Source organism: Triticum dicoccoides, chromosome 1A, assembly GCF_002162155.2.
Source record: "Triticum dicoccoides isolate Atlit2015 ecotype Zavitan chromosome 1A, WEW_v2.0, whole genome shotgun sequence".
Lineage (NCBI taxonomy): Eukaryota > Viridiplantae > Streptophyta > Magnoliopsida > Poales > Poaceae > Triticum > Triticum dicoccoides.
The window spans coordinates 418,372,471-418,386,153 of NC_041380.1; positions in this window are offsets into that span (position 1 = coordinate 418,372,471).

Sequence of the window (13,683 nt, forward strand, 5' to 3'; positions counted from 1 at the left end):
TACGGGTTCGAGAACTATGTAGACATGACTGAGAAATGTCTCCGGTAAATAACCAATAGCAGAACCTGGATGCTCATATTGGCTCTCGCATATTCTACGAAGATCTTTATCGATCAAACCGCATAACAACATACGTTGTTCCCTTTGTCATCGGTATGTTACTTGCCCGAGATTCAATCGTCGGTATCTCAATACCTAGTTCAATGTCGTTACCGGCAAGTCTCTTTACTCGTTCTGTAATACATCATCCCGCAACTAACTCATTAGTTACAATGCTTGCAAGGCTTATAGTGATGTGCATTACCGAGTGGGCCTAGAGATACCTCTCCAACAATCGGAGTGACAAATCCTAATCTCAAAATACGCCAACTCAACAAGTACCTTCATAGACACCTGTAGAGCACCTTTATAATCAACCAATTACGTTGTGACGTTTGGTAGCACACAAAGTGTTCCTCCGGTAAACGGGAGTTGCATAATCTCATAGTCATAGGAACATGTATAAGTCATGAAGAAAGCAATAGCAACATACTAAACGATCAAGTGCTAAGCTAACGGAATGGGTCAAGTCAATCACATCATTCTCCTAGTGATGTGAACCCGTTAATAAAATGACAACTCATGTCTATGGCTAGGAAACATAACCATCTTTGATCAACGAGCTAGTCAAGTAGAGGCATACTAGTGACATCTGTTTGTCTATGTATTCACACATGTATCATGTTTCCGATTAATACAATTCTAGCATGAATAATAAACGTTCATCATGATATAAGCAAATAAAGAATAACTTCATTATTTCCTCTAGGGCATATTTCCTTCACTTCGATTGCCTTGGGCTTGGAAGGCGTGCTTGAGGGAGCACACCACATCTCTTTCTTCACAGGGGACTGTGATGATTCCGCCGCTTCCTGGCATCTTGAGGACGTTGTAGCCATGGTGGGTCACTGACATGAACTTGGCTAATGCTGGGTACCCGAGGATGGCATTGTACAGCAGACGGATGTGGGCGACATCAAAGTCGATGAGCTTGGTGCGGTAGTTGTCGCGTTGGCCGAAGGTGACAGGGAGGCGAACTTGCCCTATCGGGGTGGTGAAGCCGTCGGTCACTCCTGAGAAGGGCTTGGTTGGTTGTAGCTGATCATAGGGTACTTGAAGGCTATCGAACGTGTCGATGGACAGGACACTGAGCCCCGCGCCATCGTTGATGAGGGCCTTAGTGACTTGGACATTATTGATGACGACTGAACAGAGCATCAGGAGGATGCCGGCGGTCGTCGTGCATTTGAGCTGGTCCGCCGAGCTGAACGTGATGGCGTACTTGGACCACCTGAGCGGGCATGTGGCCTCGAGCCTGGGGAGGGGTGCATTCACCTCGGGAGAGAAGTTCTTGAAGATGCACTGGGAAGCCAGGGTGAGGGAGTCCTGGATTAGGGGCTATCCGGACAGCCGGACTATATCCTTTGGCCGGACTGTTGGACTATGAAGATACAAGATTGAAGACTTCGTCCCGTGTCCGGATGGGACTCTCCTTGGCGTGGAAGGCAAGCTTGGCAGTACGGATATGTGGATCTCCTTCCTTGTAACCGACTCTGTGTAACCCTAGCCCCCTCCGATGTCTATACAAACCGGAGGGTTTAGTCCGTAGGACCAGGAACAACAATCATACCATAGGCTAGCTTCTAGGGTTTAGCCTCTTCGGTCTCGTGGTAGATCAAATCTTGCACTACTCATATTATCAAGAACAATCAAGCAGGACGTAGGGTATTACCTCCATCAAGAGGGCCCGAACCTGGGTAAACATCGTGTCCCCCGCCTCCTGTTACCATCCGCCTAGACGCACAATTCGGGACCCCCTACCCGAGATCCGCCGGTTTTGACACCGACATTGGTGCTTTCATTGAGAGTTCCTCTGTGTCGTCATCGTTAGGCTGGATGGCTCCTTCAATCATCGATAGTGATACATTCCGGGGTGAGACTTTTCTCCTCAGACAGATCTTTGTATCCCGCGGCTCCGCACTCCGGGCCAACTCGCTTGGCCATCTGGAGCAGATTGAGAGTTACGCCCCTGGCCACCAGGTCAGGTTTGGAAGCTTAAACTACACGGCCGACATCCGTGGAGACTTCATCCTCGACGGATTCGAGCCCTTGCCGAGTGCGCCGCACGGTCACGATGAGCATGATTTAGCTCTACCATTGGACAGTGTTCAGGAGACCGCACCGGCAACCGCTCCGACTCTCAATTCGGAGCCAATTGCGCCATCCATGGACGGGTGGATAGACCCTGCCACGGAGGCCGCATTCTCAGCGGCGATCGAGCCGAGTATCGACCTTACCCTTCATGGGAGCCGTGATGCCGAACTGCCGGATTCTTCCCCGGCCATGGACTCCGAACCGCCTGCACCCGTGCCTATCGAATCCAACTGGGCGCCGATCATGGAGTTCACCTCCGCGGATATCCTTCAGTACTCGCCCTTTGGCGACATACTAAACTCATTAAGGTCTCTCTCCTTGTCAGGAGAGTCCTGGCCGAACTATGGCCGGCCAGATCGAGATGCGGACGATGAAGAAATTCACCGCCCACCCACCACCCACTTAGTAGCCACTGTCGACGATTTGACCAACATGCTCGCCTTCGACTCCGAAGACATCGACGGTATGGACGACGATGCAGGAGACGAACAGGAGCCACTGCCCACAGGGCACTGGACGCCCACTTCATCATATGATGTATACATGGTGGACACACCCAAAGAAAACGACGACGAGGAACGGAAGGACGCAGCGAAGGATCGTTCCCTCGAGAAGCAGTCAAAGCGGCGGCGTAAGCGCCGCTCCAAATCCCGCCTCGGCAGAAACAGCGATCATATAGACCCAGCGATAGAGCAGGGTGAGACAACTGACGACAAACACGGCATTGAACCACCGTCCGACCACGGCAACACAGAGAATCAAACCGAACAACCCGACTCCGGCGAAGATAACAGTCCGGATGACATCACACCGGACAGGCACCCGGAGCAACAGAATACCCATCAAAGGCTTGTTGCCACTGCGAGGAGTCTGAAAAAGCAGAAGCAAAGGCTCAGGGCTGCACAAGACACACTCAGAATTAGATGGAGTGAAGTACTCAACACTGCAGCAAAGTACGGCGGTAGTCGCCACACAAAGAGCTACCCGAAGCGAAAGCTGCTACCTGAATTCGATGAGGAGGCCTTAGATCCCCCGCAATCAAAAAACAAAACAGCCATCCGCTCGGATAGACGACCTCGTGGCCAACATAGAGCGGCGAACGACGCCACACGCAAGCCAGTAGATGATCCACGTGAGGGCTCGCATCAAAAGGACGACGCAACCAGATCCGTCTACGGGCCAAGCAAGCGCGCTCCAGCATGCAATGCAACACAACAAAAATCCAAACACCACGGTACACCCAAATACAGGGGTGCCGCACACCGCCTATGTTTCACCAATGAGGATGCTGGACCACAAATTTCCAGAGGGATTCAAACCCGTAAACATAGAGGCGTACGGTGGAACGATAGACCCTGGGGTCTGGATTGAGGACTACATCCTCCATATCCATATGGCTCGAGGAGACGATCTCCACGCCATCAAGTACTTACCCCTCAAGCTCAAAGGGCCAGCTCGGCACTGGCTTAAAAGCATCCCCGAAAACTCCATTGGAAGCTGGGAAGAGCTCGAAGATGCTTTTCGGGCAAATTTTCAAGGGACCTATGTCCGACCACCGGATGCAGACGATTTAAGTCATATAGCTCAACAGCCCGGAGAGTCAGCCCGAAAGCTTTGGAACAGGTTTCTCACTAAAAAGAACCAAATAGTCGACTGTCCGGACACCGAAGCCTTAGTAGCTTTCAAGCACAGCGTTCAAGACGAATGGCTTGCCAGACACCTCGGCCAAGAAAAGCCGAGAACAATGGCAGCATTAACAAGCCTCATGACCCGCTTTTGCGTGGGCGAGGACAGCTGGTTAGCCCGATGCAGCACCAACGACCCAAGTACATCCGAAGTCAGGGACGGAAACGGGAAGCCACGACGCAGAAAAAACAAGCGCCGGAATAAAGAAGACAGCCCGAAGAGCACGGCGGTAAACGCCGGATTCAGAAGCTCTCGGCCAGGTCAGCAAAAGCTGCCCTCCAAAGGCAACAGAGACGAACTGTCCAGCCCGAACAAGATTCTGGACAAACTATGTCAGATCCACAACACCCCCGATAAACCTGCAAATCATACGCATAGAGAATGTTGGGTCTTCAAGCAGTCCGGCAAACTCAACGCCGAACACAAGGGGCAGGATACATCAAACGAAGACGAGGACGAGCCTCGCAAGCAAAGCACTGGGGAGCAGAAGAAATTCCCACCAGAAGTCAAAATAGTAAACGTGTTACACGTGATGAAGGGGAGAAACAAAGCGGCACTCCTAGAGACACATGCCCCAGGGCCTATCACCACGGAGTTCTGCCACTGGTCGTCCAAACCGATCACCTTTGACCATCGGGATTACTCGGCAAGTATCCGGCATGCAGGATGGCCTGCCTTGGTGTTAGACCCGATAATTGACGGATACCACTTCACACGAGTCCTGATGGACGGCGACAGTAGTTTAAACCTGATATATCAGGACACAATCCGCAAAATGGGGATAGACCCAACAAGAATCAGCCATAGCAATACTACCTTTAAAGGAGTAACGCCAGGCCCAGAAGCCCATTGTACGGGCTCCCTACTACTAGAGGTTATATTCGGCTTTCCCGATAACTTCCGCAGTGAAAAGTTAACCTTCCACATTGCTCCGTTCCAAAGTGGCTATCAAGCACTACTCGGACGCGAAGCTTTCGCTCACTTTAACGCAATACCGCATTACGCTTCTCTCATGCTTAAGATGCCCGGTCCACGTGGCATCATTATAGTAAATGGAAATATTGAGCGCTCCTTGCGCGCGGAAGACCATGCGGCTGCCTTGGCAGCCGCACACTAGACGGCCTCACCAACTAGAGCATCTGACAGGTCGTTAAGACCACGAACATGGTTAGACGAGTCCGGTGTAGCTATATATAATTGATACAGGTTTGATGGCTATACCCCTACAACAATACAAGGGGCTCAACGCGTGTGAACAAGTGACAATTAGGCTCAACTTTACTCATCTGGAACTATACATGGTTTATTTAGTATAACCTACCTTTTGCACGACAACTTTTCAACTAAGTTCCTCTCTTTTTCAGATGACCATCATGCTACACCCGTCCAGGATACGGCACAACAGAGACACAGGCCCAGACGTGCAGCAGGGACCCGTTCCAAGGATTCTTTTTAGATTAAGACCCTGCGTAAATCTTTTTTACTATCTCTTGTTGATACACATCCCCTGGATTCTTAGTACAACTGAGAAGGATGCTGACGTATTGGCATGTGGCCACATCAGAATATTGCACGTACCTGGACACCAGGGGCTTATTACAAAGGGCACTGTTTAGCCCGGTTTACATCATAAAGACCAAATACCTTAGGGAGTGTTCGGCGTCGCAAGTTTGGCCTTATATGCATCAGCTCCGAATCATGTCTTTGGTCAAATGTTGGGCTTTCCTGGCTCCTGTGTTTTGCTGCCTTACGTTCCGCTCTATCGGCTAGGGCGGCACCAGGAGAACAACTGCGATTGTTCCCTGGTTCATCCAGATGAGCACCTCAGTAGAGAAAGCCGAAAACTGACTGTCATGATATAGCGTGGGACTGGTCAACTACTCGATGACCTAGCGGAATCTTCGAGATTCCTCCGCCTTAACAAAGGGCCGTTTCCCGGACAGGCATGTACGCACCCAGAATTCGGATGAGCGCGGAGCCACCAGGGGCTATATAGTAGGCCCACTGTAAAACTCCTATGGCTAAGTGAAAGTGTTAAAGCATTGTAGTCTGATTGCCTAGTTCGCTGCGCTATCACCTCCTTAATGGACCAAGACGTTGGATAAAGTGTGAACATGCATCTTCTGCGAGCCCCCCCTCATTATATGCATGGGGGCTGAAGCCGACGACTGCCATCTTTCAGGTTATATGCATATATACATAAACGGGCGCACAGGAGGCATCATAGTACTTTCGGGCAAAAGTATAAAAACAGCCTTGATAAACTCAATAAAACATTGTTTTTCAATGGGAATACATGTCATTAGAACATAATATTCTTCGATCACTGCGCTTCTATCAAACAAGTGCCCTCAAGAACTTCTCGAAAGTAGTGCTCGGGAGGTACTCGGCTCTCGTCCGAATCTTGGGCTGTAATGGCGGTGGCCTCCATCTCTGCCCAATATGTCTTCACACGGGCAAGGGCCATCCGCGCACCCTCTTTGCACGCCGACCTCTTCATCGCGTTGATGTGCGGCACCACACCAAGGAACTACTGCACCAAACTAAAATAATTGTTCAGCTTTGGCCTTTCCAGCCACAGATGATCCACAACAGACCTCATGGCGAGTCTGGACAATCTATTCAGCTCGGCCCATTCGGCCAACCAATCAGTCAATGGAAGCGGACGCTCTGGAACGTTAAATTGTGACTAGAGCAGCTTTTCCACTTCGCGATCTTTTTTATCTCAGAAGTATTCAGCCGCATCGGCAGCACTCGCCGCTAAGTCCAGATATGCGTCCGCAGAACTTCACAGCCAGTCCAAAGGGGCGTACCGAGGATCTCCAAACTTCATCCGCAGCATAAAGGGCTTCCCAGACGCGATATCCCCGGCTTGATGCAGCTCCTCCTTCATCGCTCTCTTTGCAGAGCGGGTGTCTTTGGTCGCCATCGTGGCCTTCTCCAGGTCTGTCCTCTTCGCTCGATCTTCCTTTTCAAGAAGCTCGTAACGGTCAGCAACGTTCTTCAATTCCACAACCATCCTGGCTATTTCCTCCTTGCTTTGGCAGTGAGCAGCCTGTTCGGCTTTCAGCTCTCGATTGCCTTTAGGGCAGCCGCATCGCTTTTCCTGGCTTATTCTTCGGCTCGGGCAAGTTCCGCCCGAAGGTTCTCCACGGCCGCAACTTCATCTGCATTCACACACATGTTATAGATACTGGCATCATGCTCCTCTTCCCATGTGTCACCGGAGGAATCACATACCTTGTGCCTCGTCAAGCCGCTTGTTGACAAGTACGATGTCGGCGTCTGCCACGTCAAGCTGCCGCTTTAGCTCGGCAAACTCATCAGTCCGGCTGGCCACCGGACCCTCCACCACCTGCATATTAAGGTGGCACGATTATTCCTAGGACTATGATCCTCTGTGCGCTGTCGTCTTCAACAGCACCCAGAGTCTCAGGGGCTACTATCTACACAGGGCACATCTAAAAATGTGCGGTACTATCAAAAATGTACATCATTTCGCGCACCTCAAAACCCGTCAGTAGACTCATAAAGGCTTCATGCAACCCGCATTCGGCAGATGAAATCCTTTCAATCACCGTACCCATCAACGTGCGGTGCTCTTCTGAGATAGCCGCTTGCTCTAGTAGATCCCTCAGTACGTCCTACCATACACCAGATGGTGCCGGAATCTTTCGATTGCCCTCTTCAAGAGCCAGGTACTGAGGACTTCGGGTGGCCATAGGATTACCTTCTGGCCTTGCCGGATCAGGAGAAACCCTCCGCGACGACACCTCGGGGTCGCCTGCCTCATGAGGCGGTATGGCAGGGGAGGCGTTTCGCTCTCCATCATCTCTGGAAGAAGATCCCCTGAAGACGAGCTCTGCTGAGAAGGGCTAAGATCTGAACTGCAAGATAAATGCTTCGGTTATTTTCCTCAGAAGTAAGGCGAGATATTTTCATTATTAAGTACCCTTTTACTTACAGCTCGGTGGAGGGCTGATCCCCTTGAGGGCATAGTGCGGCCGGGGTATCCCCCAGGGCAGGACCCTCCGGCGAAGATTTCTTTCCCCGTTTGGAGAACATGGTCTCCGGGTCCTCAGAGGCGTTCCTCTTCCTTCCCTGGGGAGAGGAAGCTTCAGTTCCTCCTCCCCGGTTAACCTCCTTCACGGAGGTTCTAGCCTCCTTGTCCCCCCCTTTATCTTCTCCTGAGGGCGCTTGATAAGGCGCGATCTCCAGCATCCTGGTTAGCACGGGATTTGGTGATGTCTCAGGGAGGGGGGCCGGACACCTGATCAACTTTGCCTTCGCTATCCAATCCTTCTCAAGAACGGATTTTTTAGGGCGACGTTGCGATAAACAAACAGACAGTGTGTTCGGATGCGGGGCTACTTACTTGGGTATCCGGGCGATTGCAGGTCAGACCTGCATCCTCAGTGATGTCCGGACACATTATTTGTGGTCCAAAGAACAATTTGTACATCTCCTCGGGCGTCATGCTAAGGAAGTGTTGAATAGCTCGCGGTCCTTCCGGGTTGAATTACCACATGCGAAGGGGCCGGCGTTTGCAAGGCTGGACTCAACGAACTAGCATAACTTGCACTACAATACCAGACTGAAATCTCTCTCAGAGAGATCTCGGATACGTCTTTGCAGTATTGGCACGTCCTTGGCTGGACCCCAGCTCAGCCCCCTGCTGATCCATGACGTCAGTTGTGGTGGGGGCCTGAGCGAAAGGTGGGGGCAGCTACCCACTTGGTACTTCAGGGAGCTGTGATGTAGAACCACTCCCACTGCCACAATCCGGACACCTTTGGGAAGCTACCCTCAGGCCATGGAGCATCAGCAATTTTGCTTATTAAAGCGCCTCCGCACGCTGCGTGCTTCCCCTCGAACATCTTCGGCTTCACATCGAAGGTCTTGAGCCACATGCCGAAGTGAGGGGTAATGCGGAGGAAGGCCTCACATACGACAATAAATGACAAAATGTAAAGAAGGGAATCCGGGGCCAGGTCGTGAAAATCTAGCCCATAATAGAACATAAGACCCCTAACAAAGGGATCCAGAGTGAGGCCTAGTGTCGGTGTCAAAACCGGCGGATCTCGGGTAGGGGGTCCCGAACTGTGCGTCTAAGGTGGATGGTAACAAGAGGTAGGGGACACGATGTTTTACCCAGGTTCGGGCCCTCTTGATGGAGGTAAAACCCTACGTCCTGCTTGATTTATTCTTGATGATATGGGTATTACAAGAGTTGATCTACCACGAGATCGGAGAGGCTAAACCCTAGAAGCTAGCCTATGGTATGATTGTCTGTTGTCCTACGGACTAAAACCCCTCCGATTTATATAGATACCGGAGAGGGTTAGTGTTACACAAGGCCGGTTACAAAGGAGGGGATATCCATATCCGTACTGCCTAGCTTGCCTTCCACGCCAAGTAGAGTCCCATCCGGACACGAGACGAAGTCTTCAATCTTGTATCTTCATAGTCCAATAGTCCGGCCAAAGGATATAGTCCGGCCGTCCGAAGACCCCCTAATCCAGGACTCCCTCAGTAGCCCCTGAACCAGACTTCAATGACGATGAGTCCGGCGTGCAGTATTGTCTTCGGCATTGCAAGGCGGGTTCCTCCTCCAAATACACCACGGAAGAATTTGAATACAAGGATAGTGTCTGACCCTGCAAAATAAGTTCCACATACCACCGTAGAGAGAATAATATTTCCACAAATGTAATCTGCTGACACGTTTTGGCAACATGACATTATGCCATGGCCCGGTGATTATTCGAACCGTTTCCTTTAACTAGCCCCGCACATAACACGAGGCAATTTCTTGACACGTCTTGCCAAAGCAGAGATCGTGTCCCCCTTATTACGGGATTCTCATCAATACGGGCGTGGGTAACCCAACCGCGCCATCGATTACGGTGCTTGGGGGACAAGCGAGTTTTACCAGGCTAGTGGGGGCGCATAGTTTCGGCCGCCCTTATAAAGGGACAAGGTTTAACCTTTTTCTACCCACGCCTTCTTCCTCCTTGCTCATCCATTCTTGCACACTCGAGCCCCAACGCCCAAGTCCACATCCTTCCCCTCAAACTTCTCCAATCATGTCCGGAGCGGGAGGCAAATAGATGGCTTCCTCCGTTACGGAGGGACACATCAAGAAGCTGCACGGAGCCAGATACTTGGCCGCGAATATCGCACATCGGCTGCCTGCTGCGGGGCAGATCGTCCCTACCCCGGAACCTCACAAGAGGGTAGTTTTCCTCCACCACTTCCTCCGCGGACTGGGGTTTCCCCTCCATCCATTCGTCCGTGGTCTCATGTTCTACTACAGGCTGGACTTCCATGATCTGGCCCCGAACTTCATCCTCAATATTTCGGCGTTCATCGTCGTTTGTGAGGCTTTCCTCCGCATCTGCCCCCACTTTGGCCTATGGCTAAAGACCTTCAATATCAAGCCGAAGGTGGTGGGCGGCCAACAAGCAGAATGCGGCGGAGCCATGGTGGGCAAGATGCCCAATGTTATATGGCTTGAAGTCTCCTACGTGGAGACCATAAAGGGGTGGCAATCGGCGTGGTTCTACATCACGAGCCGTGCGACACAAAATGGGTGGCTGCCCCCAAGTTTCGATCCGGATTCCCTACATGGCTCCCTTCCTGGAAAGAGAAGGGCTTGTCGTGGGGTTCATCGATGGAGCTGGACGGACTCCGGAAATGTATCCTGAACATGAAAAGCAAGAAGCTCAAGCTTGTCAACATAGTCCAGGTCATGCTCATCCGCCGGATCCTCCCGTGCCAACACGGGACTTCAACTTGTGGGAGTTCGACCCGGCCCAGCACCAGACTCTAAGCGACCTCTTCGACACAACACACAAGGATGTCTGGAAGGTGCTGTTCAAGGGCGCCGAGGTCCCTCCCTCTCTCACAGAGGACCGCGGGCTAAGCGTGAAGCGCCCAACGCATTCGGTGAGTTCTATACATCCGGTAGGATATTTTATTTCCACTAGCTTAATCATGTGCGGGGTCTGAGCTCCATGCCTTTGACAAGACTGGGTGGAGACATCGGGGCAGATTAAATGTCCGGCCCCTCTGCCCGAAGACACTGCGGACGCTCTCCTGACGGAGATGCTGACTCCGGCTCCTTACAAGGTGCTGGAGAAGACCAAGAAGGCCAAGGGAACCCGAAAGAGTTCCCGACGCCAGGTGTTATCGGACTCATCGTCTGATAACTCCGTGACGCACTCCTCTCCCGAAGACGAGGAGGAAGATGAAGATGCTCCCCCTCCAGTTGGGGGAGACAAGAAAAGGAAGGCCGCCCCAACCGGGGGGGCCGAAGGGTCCAAGAAGGGAAGGACTCTTCTTCCGGACTACTCCACTACCGCCGTCGAAGGCGAAGACGAGTGGCTGCTCAGGGCCAAGCCCCTGGCAAAGTCGTAAGTATTCGGATGCCAGAGTAATTCATAGCATACCTTTGTCGCACTGCTTCTCCTAACGCCGAATTATGATTATGCAGACCGCCATGAGCCCGTATCGACGTATCGTCGGACGGCTCCCTGGGCTCGTCGGATATGGATAGCCATCCACTTCCGACCGCCACCTCCCCTTGCCCTATGGACAACGCCGAGGTATTGTCTCAAGAGGCACCGGGTCGAGGGGAGACAGTCCCGGAGGCGCCTCAAAGCGACCTTCCGGACTTCGGGAGCAGGGGGAGCAAAGCCCCCGAGGGCTCTGAGTTTGGCCCTCAGCCGAACACCGCGTCGGAACCTCCAGTGGTTCCGGACTCGGGCAGGCGGCCTCCTTCCAAGAGGGGCAAGACGCCTGTGCCGGTGACCTCTGCCCATCCAGAGGCACCGGACAATCTGCTGGGAGCGCTTCGCAACGCTTCCATTGACGAAGAGCATCGCACTATTATGAGTGCGGTGGTCCAGAAGGTTCAGTCCGCCAAGAGCGGACTGACTGAAGCCTGTGCCAGCCTTCTAACAGGCTTTGAGGTAAGTTTTTGAAATATAGGTGAAATATTACCGCATAGACAGTAGCCCCTGATGCTCTGTTCGGTGTTCACAAAGAAAAGCCGAACAGAGGATCAAACAATATCGCAGGAGTCTAATATAAGTATGTCTATATGTGTATGCAGGCTTCGCTGCTGGCCTCTGCCGCACTGACTGCGGAGGTCGCCGCACTGAAGCAGGACCTCGAAGGGTCCAAGGAAGAGCTCGGCCTTGCCAAGAGGCAGCTCTAGGAGAACAAAGGTAAGTAGTACCTAGTCTATGGATATATATAAAAAGAATGCGATTGCAAAATGACAGGATCATCGTAAATTTGCCAGGGGCCACGACCGAGGTGGCGACCCTGAAGCAAGCGCTATCCGAGGCCGAAAACAAAGCGGCCAAGGAGCGCACCGAGCGGGAAAGGCATGAGGCACAGGTGGGCGAGGTGCAGCAAGAGCTCCACGCTCTCGTGACGAAGCACGAGGCGTTGGAGCTTGAATTGAAGACGCGAGAGTCCGAGCTTGCCACGGCCCTTGAGAGTGCAAAGAGTGCCAAGGCCGAAGCCCAAAAGGCCCTCCAGGAGATTGATGCGATAAAGAAGATAGCGGCGGGTAAGGCATTCTATATGCAAAGCAAGCATGTGAAAGTAAATTACTTGTTACTTACCCGAATCCGGAGCTCTCCAGGAGCATTCACAGATTTACCCCGCAGCGTGTCGGATGCCGCACAGTTTTACCAGGCCGAGGAGGGAAGCTCAATGGAGAAGCTGTTCTGGTCTCAGTATACTGGGACCAAACACCCGATGCCTCTGAGCGACCAGCTGAAGCAACTGGTCGAGCTCCATAAGGCGGCCGAACAGGTCGTGAAGGGCTTTATAGTCCGGATGTGGCCTGGCGACGCCCTTCCCAATAGCTACTTCGGCCTGGTGAGGTGGCTTGTGGATGCCTGCCCATAGCTGGAAGTCATCAAGCGGTCCGTCTGCATCGAAGGTGCACGCCGGGCTTTCGCCCGTGTGAAGGTGCAATGGGCCAAGATGGACGCCGTGAAGCTGGTGAAGGAAGTGCCGCCGCAGGGCAAGGAGCATCACCACCCCGAGATGTACTATGAGGGTGTCCTGAAGGGTGCCCGTCTCGTCGGCTTCTACCCCCATGCCATGAGTGCTGGGGTGTTCGGGATAAACCTGAGCACTCTTGTTCCCATTGTTGGGTCCTTCGAGGGAGGTGCTCAGCACAACGAACAAGGTAATCGAACTATAATGCGTTATCACTCTCACTTAGCCATAGAATTCTATGATTTTAAATTTCGGCGAAGCCCCTAGTATTCGGAAGGCCGAATTCGGGGCGCGATACACGCCTTAAGTCGGACAGGGCCGACTCCTCGCTCTAAGCGGCATAAGTCTTTAGGGACTCGAAAACCTCTCGAACAGCGACCAGTCTCTCGCCTTATCATGACAGTCAGTTTTAGCTTTCTCTACCGAGGTGCTTAGCCCAGCTGAACCGGGGCACAATCATAGTAGTTCTCCCAGTGCTACCTTAGCCGATATAGCGGAACGTAAGGTACCAAAACATGGGAGCCGGGCAAACCCAACTATTGACCAAAGACATGATTCGGAGCTGATGCATATAATGCTATAAGTTCGGGGTGCTGCACTGTCGAAAGTGTTCGGAATTCTCACGCTGTATTGGGGGGTATGCTTGAGCCCCTAGCGTATTGGCCGTACCAGAGTGTACGGGTGCTGGATGTCACGTAAGAGCCCCTAGCGTATATATAAAGAAGAATGCAATAAAAGCCTTAATGCAATGTATTATTTATTCAAAAACGTGTGTTAGAGCAG